Source organism: Schistocerca cancellata, chromosome 9 (genome assembly GCF_023864275.1).
Source record: "Schistocerca cancellata isolate TAMUIC-IGC-003103 chromosome 9, iqSchCanc2.1, whole genome shotgun sequence".
Classification (NCBI taxonomy): Eukaryota; Metazoa; Arthropoda; class Insecta; order Orthoptera; family Acrididae; genus Schistocerca; species Schistocerca cancellata.
The window spans coordinates 461,964,042-461,973,252 of NC_064634.1; positions in this window are offsets into that span (position 1 = coordinate 461,964,042).

The window sequence follows — 9,211 nt, forward strand, 5'->3', positions numbered from 1 at the left end:
TAACCCTGTATTCACCTGACCAAAAGTCTTGTTCCTCCTGCCACCGAACTTCACTAATTCCCACTATATCTAACTTTAACCTATCCATTTCCCTTTTTAAATTTTCTAACCTACCTTTCCGATTAAGGGATCTGACATTCCACGCTCTGAATCATAGAACGCCAGTATTCTTTCTCCTGATAACGACGTCCTCCTGAATAGTCCCCGCCCGGAAATCCGAATGGGGGACTATTTTACGTCCGGAATATTTTACCAAAGAGGACGCCATCATCATTTAATCATACAGTAAAGCTGCATGCCCTCGGGGAAAATTACGGCTGTAGTTTTCCCTTGCTTTCAGCCGTTCACAGTACCAGAACAGCAAGGCCATTTTGGTTAGTGTTACAAGGCCACATCAGTCAATCATCCAGACTGTTGCCCCTGCAACTACTGAAAAGGCTACTGCCCCTCTTCAGGAACTACACATTTGTCTGGCCTCTCAACAGATACCCCTTCGTTGTGGTTGCACCTACGGTATGGCTGTCTGTATCGTTGAGGCACGCAAGCCTCCCCACCAACGGCAAGGTCTATGTGTCTGGTGCATGACTTCTGTATGACCACGGATAGCGCGAAAACAGGGCTAGGCGTAATGATCTTCCAAGAATATGAAGAAGATGGAATAAAGATACACAAAACGATTGCGTTCGCGAGTCGGGTGCTGAGTGAAAGCGAAAAGAACTACTCAGAAACCGAACTGGAGGCCCTCATGATAATGTGAGGGTTCCAGAAGTTCTAGTGCTTTTTATCATGACGTAATACACATGTCTATACCGACCATCGAGCTCTGGAGTTCTTACTTACGGCCAAATTAACGCATGCGAGATGGGTTGCTGTCCTCCAGGAATTCAATTTCACAATAGTCTTCGTACCGGTGTGAGGCACCCACGTGCCTTGCTCATACTATGGTATCAAGCAGTCAGGCCTGCAAGATGAGTGGTCTGCCAAGCGAGTGGATTCATTCTCATTTATCGAGTAACATGAACTCTCGTACTCACAATTTAGTTACAAATTATCCTCCTGTATGAATAATATGCAACGGAAACACGCATCTGACTATCAGTAATTTACAGAACTCTGACTGTTCACTTCGCACTGGCAATACCACATTTTCTTTCCTTTTTTATTTAACGGCTTTTATCAACATGTGGCCATCGCACTGAATATGAGTGGCGCACACATTATAAATTCTGGATATCATGACAACATACAATTCGAAGGAAAAGGCCACCAAGCTTTTTCTTTTCACTATCTTATTTATTCCGATAAATTCTATAACCTAAACACACAAATTCTATAACCTACAACAATAACAGATGAGAAATTCCGCCCAGTGGGCATGGCTTAACATTGGTGATTCTCTACCTTATGGTCTCGTAATTATTTAACGCTACAGTGCACTTTCTGGATAGGATGGTGGATCTTTTATTATTTCTCACACTTCGACTCTCACAATCATCATACCGAAACTTTCCTCCAGACCGAGCAGTACAAAAGGAACACGCCTAACCCACTAATCTTTTGAAACTACCTCGCTACTCTCCCATGCAAACCACACATACCCAAATTACATGACATACACCACACTACAATATGAAATACTACACAGGGAATAGTCACAACATTATCACTTTCAGCTTTTCCACTTCAATTAATATTTAACCCAGTTTCACACGACACTGCCCCACTTTGTAATTCTACTTTCCTACTATGAACTCTGGAGACATATGCACGTCTTCCTGTGCAATGCAAGCCAAGTGGCGTTGCTGGATAGACGGCCGACTCACCTTGCTTCTCTCTCAGAGTTTGAATCTAGCGTCACACGGATTCATATCGCGCAAAGTAATATTAAGAACATATTCATCACACACGCAAGTCCTCAACTGATACCATGGACAAGTACTTCTCTTTATCCTTTGTCTCATACACAGATTGAGACTCACACAGTACTCACCACGTTGAAGTACTCGTCTCTAATTTCAAGTCCTGCACACGCCATTTCTTAAATATTTCAACTTATGGTACACACGCTATTTCTTAAATATTTCAACTTATTGTACACACACTAGTAATTCAGCTTAACTTAAGCACACGGAAGTATTTCAACTTATTGCTACACGTGGCTTCATTGTGACCGTTGGTCACTTCCGAAGATTACTACGATCCCATTAATATTACCTGCCTGACATTTAATTCTCCCCACAAAAGTTCCTGAAATAGAGAAATTATTATTTCAAACTACTCTTAAATATTCCACATGCATACCATGTCTCCACTCTTTTGTCTTTACGGAGCACAACTAAGACAGGTCTTAACAGCACAAGATCCAGCGGCAGAGTACTGAAACATGGCCGTTCTTCAGGTCCTCTCACACCTCTGTCGAAGTGGGGAAGCACCTTGCTACCGTATTGGTCAGCCACATTTCAGGCACTCAAAGCTCAGGTAAATTTCATCTCTTTGGTCCCACCAAAGGTGGCCAAAGGATCGACTCAAAGATGATCATATATTCACATTCACTATCTGCGGTTAGCAGACGACCATACATTCATTCATTTCAAAAGATCTCACCAAACTGGACGTAGGGATTTATTTTGTGGGAGTGCACATGTGATCAATTAAATAAATAAATTGTCATTCTTTCTCACACTGGTATCCGGCTTCGCTGTATTAATTGAAATTGAGTTATTTTACAAAAAAAATGTGTTGTTCTGACAAAAATAATGAAGTATGTTGTACCTATTTTCAATGTCAGGCAGTACTGTACCCTTTCACTGGGACCCACAAATGCAATAGCAGATGCACTATCCTGTTCCCCTCTGGGGATAAGCGATTGTCAGGCTGAAGAACTGGAACAAGAACACTTCTCCTTGTTCTATCTACGAAAAGTGGCATTTGAAAATTATATCACAGTGACAATGCGTGATATTGGGCGACAACAAGACAAAGATCCTGTGTTGAGAGGAATAAAAGAAAAGTGGAAAGATAGAACGCAAGCCAAGCTTAGGCAGCATTATCTGTTAAGAGAGGGGGTCCTGTTTTACAGGAGAAATCCGGGTGAGACGTTGTGGGTCGTGTGTGTGCCAGAGGAAGTAATAAACAAGCTCATCTGGTATACACATCTCAGTTATGCTCACTTCGGACCCAGGAAGTGCTTCTTGAAACTAATAAGCGTCTGTCACTTCAAAAACATGGCGAGGCGAATACGCAAGGTTCTCGCGGTATGTAAGAAGTGTCAGAAGACGAAAACAAGTACTGTAGCCATGCAGCCGCCTCTGTATCCCATTATTCCCGAAAAATTACGACAAACAGCGGCGGCGGACTTTCTGGGTCCGTTAACAACCACACAAAGGGGTTATAGATACATCATGGTGGTCTTAGAATTAACGTCTAAGTAAGTCACCCTGACACCATTAAAAAGAGCAACCGGGACAACGGTGAGCAGGGCGCTACATAGAGATTTCCTGGCACAGGTAGGGCCAGTACAGTATATTTTGTCAGACAATGGGCCACAGTACAGGCCGGGGGTATGGAAGAGAACACTTGAAAGTCATGGAATTAAATCAGTTTTCATATCCCGCTTCCACCCCAGTTCTAATCCCTCTGAAAGAACAATGAAGGATTTACGAAACCTTTGCAGATAATACTGCAGTAAGAAGAACGCCACATGGGACATCTTCATCAAAGATTCCCAGGAAGTAATTAATGACATACCTCACAGCACCACACTGTTAGCTTCAATTACGGTGCTAAAGAACCGGGACCCACCGGACAGGCTCTGTCAGCTAGTGGAGATTCCTCTAAGACCACGTCAGCGACATGGGACCATCGTGGAGGAAGCCCTACAAAGTATCCGACGTGCAGGCGAGAAGCGCAAAGCACGAGCGGATAAAGGGGCGCGAGTACGACAATTTGTGGTTGGGGAAAAGGTACTCATTAAGACACACCGGCTGTCAAACAAGCAAAGGAAGTTGTGCCACAAATTCTTCGCCGCATATAGTGCGCGTGCGGATAATAGCACATGCCACCGCATTGGAAGTAGAATCCATAAAAACAGGAAAATCACTGGGAGTGCATCCGATAGCACATGTAAAGGTATTTGTGGAACGATGAACTGCAGACTTTGTACATGGAATTGTAAGTAGTAAATATAGGCTTAGAATAAGGATTATTGTTAAAGTGTCTTGTTTTTTGTGTATGTACTGATCTTAGTGGTAGAATGTCTCGTTTATATGTGCCTATATTTTGTGCTTTTATTATTATTAATAATGATGTCTCTCGATATTGTGAAAGTGAAGTGCACTAGATTATTTTGTAAAAACACATGATTAAAGAATGGAAAACAAGTATTTCTGGGCGTACCCCTAGAAAAACATAGATTAGGGACTCTGTAAGTTACAGGAAGGTTCACCGCAATTGTATCTCCGTTATTGGAGGACATATTTAAGGTGGCCAGTCCCGTAGGTCGTTACGAGGATGCACCGACGCATCTCGTATGCCTCTGAATACGTAAGAGGTGGACAGCTATGCGTAGTTGCGTCAATTAGCGCACCCAGTGCATGTTAAAATGAACCGGATGTAATCATCAACAGAGCGAACAGCAGCATTAACACGCCAGATATACCTGTTGATACCAACATAGTGTAACAACTGCGAGCGTGAGCAGTGAGCTATATTTGTGTTGTGCCATTGTGACATTGCTAATCCGAAACATGTTCACAGGCCTTATGAAACCATTCGTGACAAAAGGAGAAAACGGGAAGAAAATAGAGGAGAGAAGAACACGATAAAGGACGCTATCCAAACTTCCAACAAAAAAATCTTGGTAAGACTGACACATGTCTAAGTTTGTTGTGTTTTATACATGTTCGCAGGTACAATAAGAGGGCCGTCTGCCACACAGGGAATTCAGAAGAAAAAACAAGATTAGAGATAAAAAGTAGTAAACGGTAGATATGTAGTCGGGTTGGCCAACACCGTTTTAGTCGTAGGAATTGGTAGTTAGAAATGGTAATGGGATCCTGTCCAGATAATCTTGATTCCCTATGCCTTGATTGTGTGTGTGTCTGTGTGTGTGTGTGTGTGTGTGTGTGTGTGTGTGTGTGTGTGTGTGTGAACGACTATGAAGCAAGTTGTGTTGTACATTTTTATGTTTATGTATAAAAAAGTTCTGTTACATTTCTATTTCAGTTGATCCTGAAGTTGATTTACAAACAAGTAAAATCATTCCTTTTGTAATGAGACAATTTTATTGTCTTCAATCAAACGTAAAAAAAATGTATGGTACTTATAGTTAAACATGAGCACTGTCCATGTACTAAAATTAGTTGTCTTAGTGTGTTAAGGTGGCGTAACTGAGCAAGAGGGAGTTGAAGCTACGCCACCTGGCACGCCACACACGAGCTTGTAAGGAACAAGAACGACAGCAATGAGGGGAGCACACAGCTGACGATGGTGATGGCATGCAGACCACGCCCTGAATCGACGGGGGCGGTGGTCAACTCAGCAGTTTTCTTCTGAGTAGTCTGACCAATAATTGTCTCAGGAATCGGCAGAGATTAAAGTAAAATTAAGGCTAAATAATGACCACGTCTTTAACAGTAAATCCAGGCATTGAAGGCGGGTATCCTAGGCGTGAGTGGGAGTTTCCATCAGTGAGGAGGCAGTGGTAATCAATCGCCCATAACTAATCACACATATGGATTAAGATACCAGTTACAGAGATATTAATTTGGAACCACAGTGGTAACAAAAAAATGGCTCTGAGCACTATGGGACTTAACATCTGATGTCATCAGTCCCCTAGAACTTAGAACTACTTAAACCTAATTAACCTAAGGACATCACACACATCCATGCCTGAGGCAGGATTCTAACCTGCGACCATAGTGGTCACGAGGTTCCAAACTGAAGTGCCTAGAACCACACGACCACACCGGCCGGCAGTGGTAACACCATAGGATTCATCATCACCTGTACTACAAAATTGATTTGAAGAGAGGGGCTATGTAAGATGGCAAGAACTATGCCCCTTACATGAAATTAAAGATCACTGAACTCACGTTGAGCGAACAGTAGGACTGAACAAAAATGACTGACAAGGCATAATGCATCTTGTAGAGGGTATAGTATGGACGAATTGGAACAATTAATGTTGGGTGATGGTTTTAAAGTAATTCATGCGACATGAAAACTTCGTGGAAATGCGTCGATTTACTGGAGGCTAGTTTATCCCAGGGAAGTATTCAGAGTTGACCGCGGCCGGGTGGCAGTGCGCAGCTGGGGAGCGGCGAAGGGAAGCGACAATAGGCAGCTTAGGGCAGCTCAAACTCTGACAAAGAGGTAATGGGGCGCGGACTCCAGCTGCCTTAAGATGAGTGACAGTGAAGAGGTGGTTGACCCTATGCTGGTGTACCGAGAAGCAGATGGAGAACTTGTATGCCTATTGATAAATGTCCGTTGTCCAGTTTTCAGTGAAACATGCGAGAAAGCCGGGCAAAGCTATGGTGGAGCAGTCAACAGAGGCCGAAATATGCGTGTTCATGACTATAGCAACTGCATGCTGAATTCATGGTCCTTAGAGTCTGAAGTAAATCAGGTGAAGAGCGACAGAATGAAATACACCGGCCTCCGATGGGAACATAGGACCAAGGAATTTGAAGTACTGTGTGCCTCGGTCGTATGCAGTCCTGATTGTGGCGCTCACCTGCACGGCGCCAAACACGCATACGACCATCATTGGCACCAAGGCAGAAGCGACTCTCATCGCTGAAGACGACACGTCTTCATTCGTCCCTCCATTCACGCCTGTCGCGACACCACTGGAGGCGGGCTGCACGATGTTGGGGCGTGAGCGGAAGACGGCCTAACGGTGTGCGGGACCGTAGCCCAGCTTCATGGAGACGGTTGCGAATGGTCCTCGCCGATACCCCAGGAGCAACAGTGTCCCTAATTTGCTGGGAAGTGGCGGTGCGGTCCCCTACGGCACTGCGTAGGATCCTACGGTCTTGGCGTGCATCCGTGCGTCGCTGCGGTCCGGTCCCAGGTCGACGGGCACGTGCACCTTCCGCCGACCACTGGCGACAACATCGATGTACTGTGGAGACCTCACGCCCCACGTGTTGAGCAATTCGGCGGTACGTCCACCCGGCCTCCCGCATGCCCACTATACGCCCTCGCTCAAAGTCCGTCAACTGCACATACGGTTCACGTCCACGCTGTCGCGGCATGCTACCAGTGTTAAAGACTGCGATGGAGCTCCGTATGCCACGGCAAACTGGCTGACACTGACGGCGGCGGTGCACAAATGCTGCGCAGCTAGCGCCATTCGACGGCCAACACCGCGGTTCCTGGTGTGTCCGCTGTGCCGTGCGTGTGATCATTGCTTGTACAGCCCTCTCGCAGTGTCCGGAGCAAGTATGGTGGGTCTGACACACCGGTGTCAATGTGTTCTTTATTCCATTTCCAGGAGTGTATATGCTTCTTCGTAAACGTTAGGAGGAACATGATGCACAGATGCCCACGTAAGTACCAATTAAAGTCTTGGTAGGGATAAAAATTGTAGAACACAAGTCTTCTGCCTGTGAAGTATCGTTGTAACTCTTCTGGCCGCTGTAACTCTCCAGATGAGTCGAAATAGTATACGTCATTTGTATTTTCCTTATCATACGCCACCCAGCGGGTTCCCGATCCACCGCAATTCCACATTCTCCAGATTTCCACATAGTCTTCGCTTGTGTATCCCCCATAAAAACACCCCGGAATCTTGGAATGCTGAATTTTTTCCTGACAAACTTCAGCAGATCTGCACTTGTAAGAGTTCTTCCCTGTAGAATAGCTTTTCCGATGGCTGCTGCTTACATGATGTAATTATGTCTTCTTGCTTCTGACATAATTCTTCACTGTTCTGGCAATAGCCGCAACACCGCCAGCCAGTGAATCCGTCGCCGAGGTACCTGCAAGAGCAGGAATGAAGAAGGGGATAATTCCACCCTATGTCTTGGGTATTGGCAGAACCCTGGGATGCATTAACCGGTCTTTTATGTTTGAGGTCACTTTTAGCAGCATACATTGCTGTCAGGATACAGTATTTTAAACGCTTCTGCCCTGGCTTCTTTTTCAGCTAAAATTCGATCTGCGATGTGACTTCCTGCAAAATCGTTATGTTTTGAGTATGTAATGTCATGTTCCAAAGTAGGTTAATCCCCTTATCACCACAACCAAATGGTTTTGAAGCTTTGTTACAGGTCCACAGTAATTATACCCTGGAACGTGCAATTCAATGGTTAGGTTGTCGAGAATACCACCGCCTCCTACAATAAGTCCCCTATCACGTATATTATGGTACTGTGCGGGTTGTGTTCTGTACACCCTATTATATAGCAAACCATTAGCGTCAGTCCAGCTGTTTGTGTCGCACGAAAACCAAGCCATTTAACTAGCGTTCTATTCTCTGCATATCTTATGACACGCTCTATGAGAAATACATGTGGTTCTGAGTTCTTCTGCATTTCCTCGGTGTAAAAGCATCCCGAAATTTCGGTGTCACTGCTGACCACACAAGATGTAGTTCTAGAATTTGTTCGTTGGAAACTGTGAATATCAAATAATTTGGGAGGTATGATTTCCCAAATGCTGTCTTATGTTTTGAGATAAATATCAAACCACCTACATTAAATTTCTGTTTACATTTTAATACAACATTACACCATATCCATGAGTCCATTAACATGAACATCCATTGGTCTCAATTTTATTATGCTACGTTTGGTTCCATTATATTGTGCAGCTATTTCTGGGAGGATATCTGTCAATTTGTGTGAGCTGCGAAGATTAACACGCATCCGCATTTAACCTTTTATTGTTCTGTTCAGACGTTCCATGATACTCACCTTCAGGTGGGTGAATGTTGAGTGGAGATATATTCCACACCGCTGCATCATGGTCTTGAAATACCTACTGCGAAACTCTCCACGATGATCCGTTTGGAAGATTTCTGGACATCGATTCGTTCCTGTCTGCAACAAACACTCAAACACATCTGCAACATTTCTCCCCATTTTTAACGGCTAATGCCCAGATAAATTTTGAGTATGTGTCAATAATTATTAAAATATATTTGAATTCATTATTCTTATGTGAATATTCCCTGATGTCTACAAGACCAGCCTGCCATGAC